At 36.9% G+C, this 15,469-nt stretch overlaps 1 protein-coding gene and 1 long non-coding RNA gene across 5 annotated transcripts in view; one reads left to right on the top strand and one right to left on the bottom strand.

Annotated features, from left to right (window-relative positions):
* LOC144302962 (uncharacterized) overlaps window positions 1–15,469 on the top strand; it is a 776,799-nt gene that overhangs the window by 654,293 nt on the left and 107,037 nt on the right. The gene's annotated exons all lie outside the window — the stretch shown is intronic.
* Window positions 4,074–14,946, bottom strand: LOC144302968 (uncharacterized). Its single transcript, XR_013370006.1, has 4 exons — window positions 14,789–14,946; window positions 7,172–7,238; window positions 5,493–5,637; window positions 4,074–4,228 (listed from the first exon to the last, which is right to left on the bottom strand). It is a non-coding gene; the product is annotated as an uncharacterized LOC144302968 (long non-coding RNA).

The following is a 15,469-nucleotide window of genomic DNA, read 5'->3' as shown; positions in this document are numbered from 1 at the left end:
TGGGGGCATCACAATGCCAGATTTCAGGTTGTACTACAAAGCTGTGGTCATCAAGACAGTGTGGTACTGGCACAAAAACAGACACATAGATCAGTGGAACAGAGTAGAGAATCCAGAAGTGGACCCTGAACTTTATGGGCAACTAATATTCGATAAAGGAGGAAAGACTACCCATTGGAAGAAAGACAGTCTCTTCAATAAATGGTGCTGGGAAAATTGGACATCCACATGCAGAAGAATGAAACTAGACCACTCTCTTTCACCATACACAAAGATAAACTCAAAATGGATGAAAGATCTAAATGTGAGACAAGATTCCATCAAAATCCTAGAGAAGAACACAGGCAACACCCTTTTTGAACTCGGCCATAGTAACTTCTTGCAAGCAACACCGATTTTTGATGGATAGTTAGAGGCAACTCCTAGCTTTGATCAGAAAAAAAAAAAAATCAAATCAATGAATGTAAACAGAGAAAGAGATGCTGTTTGTTTATAAGGACACACTCTTGGCATTTAAGCAGACAGTCCGCAATCCAAGCGTGTGTTGTATTGATGAAGTACGTGGAATTTGAGAGAGCATTTTTTTCCATGATTCACTATGTTTGGTTTAGCTATAAAACACTTTTTCATACAAATATGCCTTTCCTTCTGAGACATACATATGTAAGCAATCTTGACAAAGTGATCAAGCCAAGCTGCTAATAAATTTATTTGATAGCTATTCTTTGCTTATTCTGAACCTCCTAAATATCTAAATTCCCAAAAGGAATAAAAGACTAATTTTTATTGCATTTTAATGGAGTGATTCAGCAATTTCTTATGCTTGTATTTTATTTTAACTACAGTGAAAGCCTTCACGAAAGCTTCTTGTGTGAGATATAAGTAGATGGGGGAAGGCAAGGCAGGGAGAGGAGGTAGGAGGTAAAGGGGTTCTCTGTGCTCAGAAAGTGCTTTGCATTTCATCCATTCCTTGCAATTCATTCTCAAGTACGGTAGTTCTGTTGTGTGAGCAAATCTCTTTGCCTAGACCGTAATAATTGAACTTTTACAGATTTCTCAAGTACATCGGAACTGCTGCTAAATCAGAAAGGGTGAACTGAAGCCCATTTCTCTATACCACACTTACTCATCTCCAATGCTATGCTGGATTTATTTTTGACACTAAGAAAAGAACCATGAATTTTTGTCAACTGCAGCATGGGAATTTACATTTGTTCTATAAAATGCACTAAAAGGACCAGCCTGCTCTTTGAGAATGGGAAATGTAATCTATCCAACTCTCAATAAACTTGAGAATATATATCTGGTTAAACCCATCTAAAATGAGATGCAGTCCTGGCAATATGGTGGGCTCAGAAAGGCTGGCAATAAAAGTAGATATACAGTATCTGACATCAGATTGTTTCAAGCTTAATTTCAGTAAAGTAATAATGTCAGGAAAAGAAACGCTCTGTGATGCACAGATTGATACCATTAGATAGAAACCATACAATGCCTTATGAACACAACCATTTTTGACTTGATATTATGAGTAAAGAATAGAGCAATATTCAATGTGCCAGCTTCAGATTTACAGTTATAAAAGTTGACCAGAATAGTGGTCAGGGAAAGGGACAAAATATGGCAAATATATTCTTCTGTCAATAAAATCAAATAGGATTATATCACCCTAAAATATGTTCTGTGTAAATGCCCTACACAATTTGCCCTAGGTAGGAAGAAACTGCCCACAATCGATGAGAAGGAGCTTCCAAACACATAATCTTAAACAAAGAATGCATATGTATCATAGTCAAATGAAACAAAAGCACTCAGTGGCACCTCTAGCTTCAGCAGCAGAAATGCATGAAATAATTGGTGAAAGGCGATGGATATCTTGAGAAACCCAAGCAATGAAAGCCCAGTTTCATTTATTTTTCTCTTAAATTGCTTTTTCCAGTCAATAAATAATCACATAATCACTTCTTACTTCCAGGAGAACATACATGGTTGCCGCCCTCAGCAGGTCTCATCTGTGGGCTCACACCTCTATTCAGGATTCCGAGTGGCAGGTCTGCCTTTGGTTTTCATCTTAACAAATGTCAAGTGCATTCTGTCTTCAAAAACAATGGTGTTTCTGGTATTTCTTGTCCCCTGTGAAAGATTAGTCCCTTTTCTCCTTTGTCTTTTGGAGAAGACATTATAGCAAGTTTAGGTACTGATCAAGTTTGTGAAAAAAATGAAGTTGAGCATACCCATAGAGGTAAAAACACACCTAGAAATATGCATTCCATTCTCCCTCCCATAAACACACACACACACACACACACACACACACACACACAATTTGCTACCCAAACATGGCGAGATGCCCAAACAAAGAGATTGCTTAGATATGCACTCTTGAAAACCAATAACAATAACCCATAAAACAAATAAATAACCCATAAATAATTATCCATTACAATTTTGGAGAATATTATGGCAAGCTTAAATCAATAACTAATGCCACAATTAAAAAATTATTTCAAAATCCATTCCGCTAAATATTATGTATGTTCTCAATTATGCTGTGAAATGAATAAAAGGGAGAAATTAATTTTTTTTCTCTTCCACCTCCAAAATAAGGAAAAGATTACTGACAAATCAATATTGTTGCTATTAATAGTTGCATCCTCAAGCCATTTTGGGGGAAACATTCTGCTTTCCCTATTTGTACACCATGAGTCTGTCCTCTGTCATTCCCTTTCTCTTTAATCTTGTTTGAGTGTACAGCTCACTCGTCCTTATTTTATTGACTCAATCACAGGCGTACTGTCACTTTTTATAAAATGGTCACTGCAGAATCACATCAAGCAAATTTTTGATTCTGCAGTCAGTAATTTAGTGCCTTTATGGAATTGCAATTTCAGGGCTCACTGCTTGTTTTTCTAAAATGTACTTTAGGAATTAGTTACTCCAGCCACAAATCAGTTGAATTTATGCACAGTTGTAATACAGTTTATGGCCTCATGGTACATTGCTTCAAAAACAGCAGATGTGAAATTATGATAAATATAATGAGTGTTTTTTTGCTTGATCTAGTGGAGTAGAGAAGGATCTGGAGCGTGTTTACCTATCCCATACAGTACAGTACATTTAATGTCTTAGTCAGGAGCCCTGACAATGGCTGATTAATGTCCTCATCTCCTTTATTAAAGATAAGAGTAGCACTGCAGTCAGGAGATAGAAAGCACACCATAAATCTTCGTAAAATGAGCAGTCAAATAATCACTCATCAGAAATAAAATCTACATACATTAACACTAACACTCAGCCTTTCACGCACACTCCCATAAAAAGCAAGAAGAGATGGCGGTCCCGAAGTTTTAATTTGAACTAGTTCTTTAAGTTGAGTATTACCAACCCTGTAACCTGGATGCAAAAGCTGGCATTTAAAAGCACATGTGAAAGGAGCAGATGCCTCATCATTACATTAAGAGCATGAAGCAGGCAACAATTAAGCGATTCACTGGAAAGACATAATGCTGATCTATGCTAGCAATTAATCACAGAATACATTAGACAATGATGGGTGACCTACAAATTTTTGACAAAATAATTTTTCATCATGTTGGCGATTTCTTAGCCTAATATGCCTGCAAGGCACAGAGTCAAAACCTGTCATTTATTCCATCGCTCCTTGACAGGCGGCAACCTGTCTTCCAGACAAAATGAACATTATCTGTGCTCACTAGACATTTAGTGCAGGGCTTAGCTTATGACTAATGATAATCGGCAGACAGAAATGTTAGAGTCTGAAATAATGTTCTCTTTGTTAAAGAAATTTCTTGAGGTAGAATTTTCTTTCCCGAAAGATGTATAAAGATAAAAACTGTTTTTTATCTGCATTTTAATGCAACTCCAAGAACCAATATTTCCTTTTGACCAAAATAAACAGAAGGATGTAACAATTTTTTAAAATTAACATCTCATTTGAATACCTCCTCTTGCCTGAAAATTTCTTAGGTGGCTAGAAACTGAGATACAAAGGAAAGCTCAGGAGATAGAGCCTTAAACAAGAAAATATGGGCGAGCTGTTTTGTGTTCCAGGTTTTATTTTGAATCTGGTGGAAATAAGTTTGAAACATCATGAGTGCGTGTGCCGCAGCATATAAATAAATGAAGCCCGTGTCGAGAAATGTACTCCCACCTCTCCTATATCTCTTGGTTTCTATTCGTCACAAGGTTCTTCAAAGCCGGAGACAACCTAAAGCATATTTGAGGAAAGCAATTTTGAGTGAGAGAATTGCATAAAATTGCAAATTATTAAATGGGTTTAAGATTCCACATGCAAGTACTTTATCTCGTCCTTCTAATTAATATTATTGTTTATGCACTTTGGATGAAGAGACATGGATTTTTTTTTAGTTATTTTTCTTGTGTGTTACATGTGCAAAATGCCATCCCAAGGGTAGATTTTTCTTTGGATTCAGGCACCAAATTCCTATTAGCCTTAATGGGACTTACACATGCACATTGAGAGGAGAATACACCCCTTAGGCTGGAAATTTAAAAGAACAAATGGCAAGAACATCAAAATAGTAAAGTCTAATTTAGATGATCCATAAGCCTGCACAGTTACTTTCCTGAGAAGGCAAACAAATGTTATGCCTTATGATGTTTCTGATTGTTTTGATAGCCCAGTAAATACATCCTCTAGACTCATTACTTAAGGGAAAAGTCTGTTTTTATCAAGCAACGCAATTTTTGACCACACGTGCTTGGTTTAAATTATATATTTTTTTTCAATTTTGCATACTGCATTATTGCCAGTTAGTGCAATATTGTTCATCATTTCAATCCTAACGTACAGCTTTGTATCTCTTTGTGCCTATCACGCAGCCTGTGTGTCATTCTTTTCTCAAAGATAAAAGGAGAAAGGAAAAAACCTCAAAGGCTTTTGACCCCAAATCATAGATGTTATATTAGATTTGCCCCAAATTCTTTCCAGAAAGAATCTGGTTGGTGCATAGTCCAACTAAGTCCACCTTGTTGATGAGATGGCTGCTGGTATTCCATAAATCACATGAGGTGGTTCTATCAGCACACAAGGCCAGACAAATAGTCCCCTACCTGGCAAAAGTGGGGCTCATTCTGCTATTGTTCCAAACAGTTCAGTTCAGTGAGAGATGCTGAGAAAATTACCCCTTCCCCTCTAAACCTAACCGGGGTTTCCAGTTCAAGGATCTGGGTATACTGAGTATAAAGCTAATATTTAAATGTCTGTCTAATCTCAGGATAACAAACAACTTTAGCCTTCGGTGATCACAAATCCCTCACTTTCTGGGCTTTCATTTTATCTCTTGCAAAACAAATATGAAAAAATTATCACCCTTTTCCCCATTGCTGGGCCCCGTTGTTCCCGGTCATATAGGTATTGATTCATCAGCACCAAGAGGCTTCTAAAATTGAGGGGAGAACCTGAATGTTGTAACGAGTGCCCTCCAGGAGGCTGCAATATCACCACTTACCAACTTGTTAGGGGTGCTGCTTTCTGGCAAGACGGAAGCCAGTTCTGAGTCCTTTCCTCTCACCTCCAGAAAATCCTTTGTGTTATTCAATACTTCGAAATCTTACCTCGATATGCATAGGAATGAGTCATATGGGCTTTTGATGCTAGTCGCCAATTAAATGTCATAAAAGTGTAAATTAAATTTGAGAAAAATAAATTAGTACATTAAAACGTACAAAGTAGCCAGCATAGCTTGGAGCTAAGGAACCAGAGCTCTGTGCATGCTAATTCTAATTCTGGAAATAGCTTCTTTCGTGAGCTTGCCCTCGCTTCTATTTATTCTCTTCCAACTCTAACTGCATCTCTCCCTCTCTCTCATCTCCCCTTCTCCCTCTGTGTCAGCCCATGAACTTGTCACACTGTCTTTTCAGATGTAAAATGGAGACAGAAGAAGGAACAAACACTACTTCAAACATCTGGTATCTGGATCATAATCACAGAGTGTTGCCCAGGAAGGAAAGTTTGAAAACACAGAGAAGAAAATAACTATTGAGCGACTTTCCTGAATCCGAGGATAATGACATATAGCATGTGGGACCAGTTACTTTGTTTTCAGACCCACGCTTGATTGACCAAGGAAGATTCACCGATTATTTTTAAATCGTGCCTTCAACTTTCTGTGTTCTTCTCAGATTCACAGGATAGTAGTGATAACACGGGCTAGAGGACAAAGTCATAACATCCATGTACATTTGAAGTAAGGGGATTTAGAGACCATCCACCCTGTGCATGATTTTCTCTCTGCAAATTCCAGATGTAATGGCCATCTGTGTTTGCACTTGTCCTCCTCTGGTGATGTGAGATTTACCTTGTGTGAGACTGCCCTCCCAAAGGAATATAAAAAGTTGAAAAATAATAGTCCTTTTATTTAACATTTACTATATACCAGATGTTGGGATAAGACCTCTACATACACATCCTCATCTAAATCCATTTGGAGTGTTATAAACCATCTTAAGGATGAAGTAATGAAGATAGAGTTTAGCAAAACTCCAGAGGGACCCAGCACTCCTTAGTTACCTCTCATTCTAAATACACTTCCTATGATGAGCACTTTTTAATGCATACAATTGTTAAATACTATGTTGTACACCTGCAACTAATCTAGTCTTTTAAAATAAATAAATAAAATGTTTAAATCAGATTAAGTTCTTTGAGCCTAAACCATAGGCCATAGTTCTTTCAGCTATCACCAGAATTGGATATGTTTCCAGATCTCTGAATGAAGCTGCATTTTGACAAATAAAGTAACTAATATTTTCACCTTACTGCTGTCCCTAGTATAAGAATTAACAGGGAGATTTTCTGAATCATCTTGGCGTTTTTAGCACCAACAGTTTTTCATCATTTTTGACTGGAAGATGGATTAGCACGGAATGGGAAAATTGCAGGTAAAATTCTCTCTTCCTTAAGCTTCAGTGATTCTTGCAGTCTTCCAGGAAACAACAGGCCCATGTGTCCTTCCTCTTTGCCTGAAAGATACCCAACTTATTTCTGAGAGCTCTGAAGTAGATGTTTTTGAGAGAATAATTCTGCCTGAGTCCAAAGGGAGGGTAATAAAATCCCTGAGTCATAACTTATATTTTGGGATCTTATTAATTACTTAATATACAACAACTACCTATGAAAAGTTCTTACCACCATTACTTTTGCTTCAGTCTTTCCCATCTTTAAAGGAGATGTGGTCATTTTGATTCTTGTCATACTTTGAAGAAAACATATATTGAATTATGAGAGCATGCAAGTAAAACTTCAATTGATAGACGTATCAAAGGCAAGCTAATATAAAACCTTATTCATTCAATATTCCAATGAAAAGGGGGCAATCTTAATATACAACTAACACATAGAAGTCCTTGAATGTCAAGACACAGACTTCTGTTTTTTGTGCGTGGGGATAGAAAAATTGCAAATAATTTTGTGTACCTATCGTCTGGGTGCTCTTGGACATGCCAACAGAGATTTTTATGTAGCCACAGACAATGGTTCGTTTTCCACTCCTATGTTACTTGATTTTCTCGGTGGCATTTATCATGGTAACAATTTCCATCTCCTTGAAAACATTTTTTTTCTGGCTTCCATGATTTCATGATCTCTTACTTTTCCCAGTGGGATACTAATTCTCCTTTTCAGACCACTTTGCTCTCTCTTCATACTCTATCATGCCATCATTTCTTCTGTGTATGCACATGCTTTTTTCTCTTTGAATTCATTCAAGTCACATTGTTTTAAATACTATCCGTAAGCCAGACTTTTAACATCTGACTGCCTACCTCATATTCCCACACATTTATCTATTAGTCATGCCAAACACACACCCCCAAAATCAAAGGTTCCCTCAAGCCTCTCTTCCTTATCCTTTTCCCAGTTTAATAAACAGCACCACCATCTCCACAGCAACTCAAGCTACAATACTAGGAGTTATCCTTGATTTCTATACTTTGTTCAGCATCCAGTTTTTCATCTAACCTTGATTCTGCACCAAAACAAATTCCACAAGCAAACAATTGTTTCTCCACTATTACAAGGATAGGCTAAACCGCCATGTCTGCCTTGAATACATGTCATGGCATTCTAGCCAGTGGCCTTTCTTCGCCTCTTTTCTTCTTTGATACATTCTCAACACAGCAGTTATCTTATCCTTTCACTCTACACCCGTACCATGTCACTCTCACTCTTAAAACCTTTTAATAGTTCTCATGAGGAAAAAAAAATCCAAATTCTCTACTTTGGCTTATAAAGCTAACATGATTTCCTATCCCTGCCTATCTCTCTCTTCTTTCATGGTTGTATTTTCATTATGCTCAAGCCACAGTGAGATTTTTCGCTCCCCTGTTATTCATTTCATGGCTTATTCACACCTTACAACCTTTCTTTAATTGGTACTTCCGCCTAGAATGCTCTTCATCTTTGCCAACTGGCTCCTTATCATTCATCTATTAGCTTAAATACAATCTTCTCAAAGAAGACTTTCCAATCAACCATGCAAACCCCATAGAGAAAGACTCTCATGCATCTTGTTCTTAGCTCCAACCCCAATACCTAGAACATGACTAGCCCTTGGTAGACACTCAATAAATACTTGTTGAATGAATAAATGAATGAATGAGCTTCATTTTTCTTAACTGTAAAATGAAGGAATTGGGTTGGATAATGGCTAAGCCCTCTGTAGTTCAATTATCTTAATTATATGAGTTGATCACCAGTAATTTGGGCACTCATATTGAATTCACTCTATTCCAATCTGTTTCTCCACTTGAAAAGATTTTCTTTTCTAATAATAAAAGCAATTAGTAACTGGTATTGTTGAGCATTATCATGTCATATCTTTTGGAGGTAATATTAATTGTGACTATTTTTATTAGCCAACGGTACCAGCATGGTTTCTTCAAAGCTGCTTTGACATATACCTGCTGTTAATGTTTGATTTATTTGTCCATAGCAAAAAATTTATATGCCAATAGGAATGTAAGTAGAGATGAGGCAGGGATACCTGGCATTTTATAATTTATCATTATATCAGATCCTATGCTCTATTCTTTTATTTTACTGCCTCTACATGACACATGCCTATTTCAAAATGGTGTGATTTAGCTCATCTAATCCAAGCTTTTAATAACTGTTTGCTGTCCATTTTATGATTATCATTACCCATCATCTTTTACCATCTGGATGAATTTCTTGAAATCTAATGAAAACAGTATATATATCATACTCAAAATACCCATCACAGCTGAGGACTTTCTAATAATCTCAATCATAAACACAAAATAGTTCTCCATATATTTCAGAGATTTGGATGGCTAAAGTTTCCTGTTTTATATTTTTCTCTGATCGCTTCACTTGCCAGGCTTACCATCTAGATATCAAATGATTGTTCCTTATACACTCCTTTGCTGTTTAGTCTTGCATGAAAACTACATATGCACATGAGGAGTTAAATGTTAAATAGCTAAGTAGCTTCTTTAATTTGGTTTTATTAAAAGACTTATTTGGTCTTCCAAACTAAATTTATTTTTTATGTTTTATCTATCCAATACGAAAGTATCAGTGCCATTATTAAATTACGTCTTATAATTCAATACATTAAATGGTAGCTATAATTATAGACACATCCCAGTATATTTTACAACTGTGTCCCTTCTTTTGCATAGCTGCATGTCCATATTCCAGGTTAAGCAAAAGGTTTGTATTATTTTGGTCACCTTCCAATAGGTCATTTTTACAGCATTTTCCCAGAGTGAGACATAGTCAGATCTTAAGTACACAGAGCCTGTGACCTTATCCTATGATGATTTTTTTAGTTATTATTGAAGGATTGTTGACATACAATGTTACATATGATTTAATGTTAGTTACATGGAGGCAAGCCTTACACCAAGTATCTGTGGGCCCATATATGGGAAACATGAACACATTGCCATTATCACTTGATAGCTGGTAGTTATAGTGGAAAACAAACAAACTATCCTTTTTCACAAAAACAGAATCTTTAAGCCACATTCTATTTATCTACATCAATATTTGTAGAAGTATCTAACAGTACCACCCACCTAGTTATTTGTTGATTCATTCCTGTAGTCTATCAATCTTTTTTCAATTCTGGGTGCACAGCTAGGGTAGTGTAGCAGTGTATATTGCATCTCTATGATAATTTAATTTAACTGTAGTGTACTAGGGTCTAGATTGCTCCTCTTAGCAGCCAGAGGTGACCGCAAACAGTGCCAGGGCCTAGATTGTTGTCAGCAATAATTACTGGCTAAAGAGAGCTCTGAGAGAAAATGACATTCTACAGAAATATCCATCAATAAGAGTTGGAGTGTATATGAGGATATATATAAGGGTATTTTAACAAAACCATAAATTTCTTTGTCAAACAGTTTTGTAATTTATTAGCTGACAAAGTCTCTAAACTGCATTTGCATCTTTGTATAAGTATATATGGTATCTATTTGCTTCAGGCATATTTCCTTACTGGGTTTATATATGCTGATAATCTGAAAATGAAGTAAATTTATTTTACTAGCTGGGCTAAATACTAGACAGGGTACAAATGGAAAGAAGGGGAAAAAAACAATTTTGCTCATATATTTTCTCATTTTCCCACTCACACAAAAGTAAATTCAACTTTAAAAATCAAAAGAAAGAAATAAATGGCTCTTCCCTCCTTTAATTACCACACTTAGGAAAAACTATGAGTATACACATCATTTCAGCAAATGGCACTGGATCTGAGTGATGCCATATGATGCCGAACTAAAATGCTTTTCTTAAAAAGCACTCTTTCGTCATGTGCTGGCTTTCTCAATCCTTATGAAATAGAAGTTGAAAGAAAATGATAGAAATCCCAACACTACGAATGCATAATACTCTATTTTTTTCTTTTCTAGGCTAACCTTGTTGGAAAGTAATTATCTATGAACACAAAACAAAACAAAAACCCACTATTTGGTTAAGCTAGCATATCTATAGGTGGTTATAGAAACACATTTATTTTCATATGGTTTTACATTAGCTGCAAAATAATGACTTAGTGCTCCGTCCTAGTGATGCTGCTTCACAGTGGCTCACTGAAGGCTGTGGGATTTCTGGTTTGCAATTTAGCCTTACCAGGAAGAAAGCGTGGAATGTTTGTTTACACAATCCACTTGAAAAGAAGAAAAATGAAATTAGCCCTAAGACTATTTTGGACATTAAGGAGAAAAGATTATGTTTGAAAAACTTCATCTTAGTTTGAAAATTTTCTAACATATTGTCTCAAAATGAAAGGAAAGGAAATCAGAAGCCAGTGCAAATGTCCACCAGCTTGGCCTTCTGGAGACCCAGGTCCTGATAACTGAAACATAATCTCGAACAGCAGACATTGTCACATTCTCCCTCTTCCTGGAGCAACACTCACTATTCATCCTAATGTGGTTATTGCCTCATAGTTTGAGAAACCTCAAGGTTGTGAGTGACTTCAAATTTCATCTTCTCAAGTCCTCAAGCTCTCATCCAGGGTTAATAGTATGCAGTTCTTTCATTTATCTACTCCATGGGAAGGAAGGCTTCAGTAGTAAGGGAATTCCTGGAAGGAGTAATTTCTCTTTTTTTTTTTTTAAGATTTTATTTATGTCTCATGAGAGACACTGAGAGAGAGGCAGAGACATAGGCAGAGGGAAAGCAGGCTTCCCACAGGACTCAATCCCAGGATCCTGGGATCATGACCTGAGTCAAAGGCAGACACTCAACCACTGAGACACCTACATGCCCGGAAGGAATACTTTCAAACCAAATATTCCTCACTTGAGATATTTACTCACTATGAACTTGGTCTGTAACAAATAAGTCAGCATATACTACACACTACCTTGTATTTTTCCTACTGATTTCATGAATATATATATATATATAGGTTCTCATATTGCATTGTAAATTCATCAATGATAAAATCTGTATCTCATTCACAAGCCATTGCATTCCCAAAACACCTGCAAGTAGGAATCCTTGGCACCTGGAAAATGGCTATAAATACTTGGGGCTTGATGATATGACAGGGACTATTTTGTATGTGGAGGGACAGGATATAGATCTCAATAATCACTTTTATTTATTTATTCCACAAACTCTACTGAAAGTACCTTAGTTTCCATCCATGGGGATAGAACACTTAAAGAAAAATTGCCCTGATCTCAGAAGCTAATAGTCTTTAAGAGGAGATAGGCTTCAAATAAATAATTATAATGCTTTAAGATACATGCTACTATCAAATTTTGTATAAGGTTCAGAGAGAGAAAAAGTAGAGGCTTGCATTGGACCTTAACATATTCAGGGGTGCCTGAGTGACTCAGTTAAGTGGTTGCCTTAGGCTCAGATCATGATCCCAGGGTCCTGGGATTGAGTCCCACATCAAGCTCCCTGCTCAGTGGGGAGTCTGCTTCACTCTCTACCTCTGCTGCTCCCACTGCTTGTGCTCTCTCTCTTTCTCTCTGTCAAATAAATTAATAAATTCTTAAAGAAAAAAAAAAGAACATATTCAAAAGGTGGAAGGTATGGGAAGAATTAATCTGATTTCCATGGCAGGCTTTTCCCTTCAGATTCAGTTCTAAAGCAGTGCATTTATCCCTGAGCATATCTTTACCTGGGACAAAAACATTAGCTCCCCTGTGTTCTTTTACCCATGGTCATGGGACAGATTCTGAAGGCCCCTCCTCAGGAAAGAGCCCACACCCCTCTCCCATTCACTTACACCAACAAAAGCCTCAACAGTAGACTTGGCCAGGAAAGTTTTGTTGTATGCCTTGCCAGAGAGTTTGGACTTTATCCTCTAGTCTAGGCAATGGGGTTCTATGTTTATACTTTGTTCATAAAGTAAAAGATGAACATTTAATAGGATACAACCAAAATGGCATTAAATCTAGATCAAACCTATGACTCACATTATGGTCTTCTGAGAATTAATAGAATAATTAACCATTAATCCAGGTAAACATTTGATCCATCATTGTTTAGATTTTGGAAAGAGAGAATGAATCAAGTCTTGGAAGCATGCCAATATTCTACTCTGCAGATTTTAACAGTACTCAGAGAACCATTTTTCTGATATCCATATGTCATTACACAAGGATGATTTATTAATCATCAGATGTATTTTAAAATACTGTACATACGCAGATTATAATGTGCCCAATAATCATGCACAGTACTGCATGATTTATGTTACAGACTTCCCTATTTAACATCAGAGTCTTGTTTTTTCTGGAGGTGTTCTCTTCAGAAGAGACTGGCTTCATGCCTCTGCTGTTTTTCCATGGATAAAAAAAAGATTTACGTTACAATCCTAAGAGAAGGAGCTGTTTTACTTATCCCAGTTAACAATCATTTTAATGGTTGGTGCAACCTATCTCCCATTGAACTTCAAGCTCAGTTTCAAGTTTCAGCAGTCAGAGTTAATCTATAAAGATGGCATTCCTTCCATGAAAGCATACAATTATGATTAGGTCAACAATGTTTAGGTAAAATTAAAGACTCTTCATGTCTCCTGCGTACAATGGTACAGATTGGGCACTGACCAACTCCAAAGAGAGCCACTCTTAGGTACTGTAGATTTATTTATCAGGACTAATGTTCTGGAAGATAGGAAAGTGTCTTGAGGAAAAACGAGCTTCTTCTAATGTACACAAATGTGCCGTAGAGTCCAGCAGCACGTCAGTGTAAGAGATGCAATATTATTGAGTTTATATGTTAGTAGTATTTCTTCTTTATTCCCAAACCTATGAACAATTTTTTAATAGTATGTTTTTAGAATAGAAACAAGACCAGAAATGCTTGGGATGCTTGAGAGATGTTGAAGGAAACTGAAATTGAAAATTATTTAAACCACTATAACATGAAACAGATTAAAATATAAAACTAAACATAAGTTCAAAAGAAAAAAGCCATTCTAGAAATATGATTATAGGGCTAAGAACCACAGCGACCTTGAAAGGCCTGACCCAGTGATTTTTCACTAATCACAACATTACTAACAAAACTGAGCTAAGAATAGCCCAAATTCCAGAGCATACTATTAGTGATTTAATCAAGAGTGTCCAGAAAATTTTTCCAAGTCTATAAATTGTCTTGAGAGCCAGCCTCACTGAGAGATATCATAAGTCTTTGAACCGTTTGAGGAGCACCATTTCCCCTCTATGTACAGTAGAGAAAACACCAGCTTGGAGCAAAGCACTTTGGAAGTCAGAGATAAAATGCAGCACTCTGGGACAGCAGTGTTAAAACAATAGTTGTCTTGACTGTCAGAGTTAAAGGACCTCTATAGAAAGACTTCACTTTTTTATTCTTTCCATTCATGTTTTTATTTATTTTTGAGAGTAAGCAAATGGGGAAAGAAGAAAATTACATTGGCAGAGGGCTGACCTCTATTTTATATAATTTGTAGCTAAAAAGCTCACAGGCTAAAACATGTAAATATATGCAGATCTGAGAGCAAGACCTCAGAAGGAAAATAGCTGAGCAAGATTGAAGAGAATGTGGGCCATACATAGGAGCTGGGGCTCTTAGCAACCTGGAAACCTGAAATGAATTATTATCTGGTCCTATTGTGACCTACTTAGTCTCCTGGCAGCATGTTGGCATAAGGAGAAATTTGGGGCTGTAGGAATGGCTTATTTACTTGACCTTGAAGATACACGAACCAGTCGGATGACTGCTGATTCGGCCCAGTGAGCAGATGCTGCTGTAGTTATAGGCCAATCACATTGTGCTAAGATGACTCACCATGCGTCGTGGACAAAGGCGGCCTGAGCCTACGTCCTCTGCTGAGTTTCTCTTTCACTGGAATATGCCGTATCTTAGTTGTAAGGATTGCTGCTGATAATCGCAGTAGAAGAAAAGCAAAATGTATACCACTCCCATTCTTACTTTTTCAACTCTGCTGTGTGGTGTCTTGTTTTGTTTTGTGTTTTAAATTATGTCACAATAAGAGGAGAGACAGAGCATGAATTTCAGATTACAGTTAGAATGAGAAATCAAATACTTTGATTAAAAGAGCATAGCATTTCTCTAAAGGGGAGACTTTAGGTGAATGAAAACAGGAAATATTTGTAGCAAAATAGAGAAAGCCAGCAGAAGACTTCCTCAGACCTCAAGATTCTCCACCCACAGACTTTGATCACATTGAAGAGTTGGACTGATCCAAAGACAACATCTGTTGTACCTGTTGGGCCTTACAGAGGAGAACACGAGGAACAAGATCACAATCCCACCTAAAGTGCCAGAGCAGAGCTCGGCTCCCCCCAATGCTCAGAACCCTCCGTGCCTTTGCGCCCAACTGCTCCCTGCAATGAATCTTCCTTCAAAATCCCCTTGACTGTAAATCTTTTCTAACGCCACTGGGTCAGTGGAGTCTTTATTTTTTTTTTTTTTTTTTTATTTATGATAGTCACACAGAGAGAGAGA

The sequence above is a fragment of the Canis aureus genome, chromosome 32 (genome assembly GCF_053574225.1).
Source record: "Canis aureus isolate CA01 chromosome 32, VMU_Caureus_v.1.0, whole genome shotgun sequence".
Classification (NCBI taxonomy): domain Eukaryota; kingdom Metazoa; phylum Chordata; class Mammalia; order Carnivora; family Canidae; genus Canis; species Canis aureus.
This window is presented reverse-complemented; position numbering and strand designations above follow the sequence as displayed.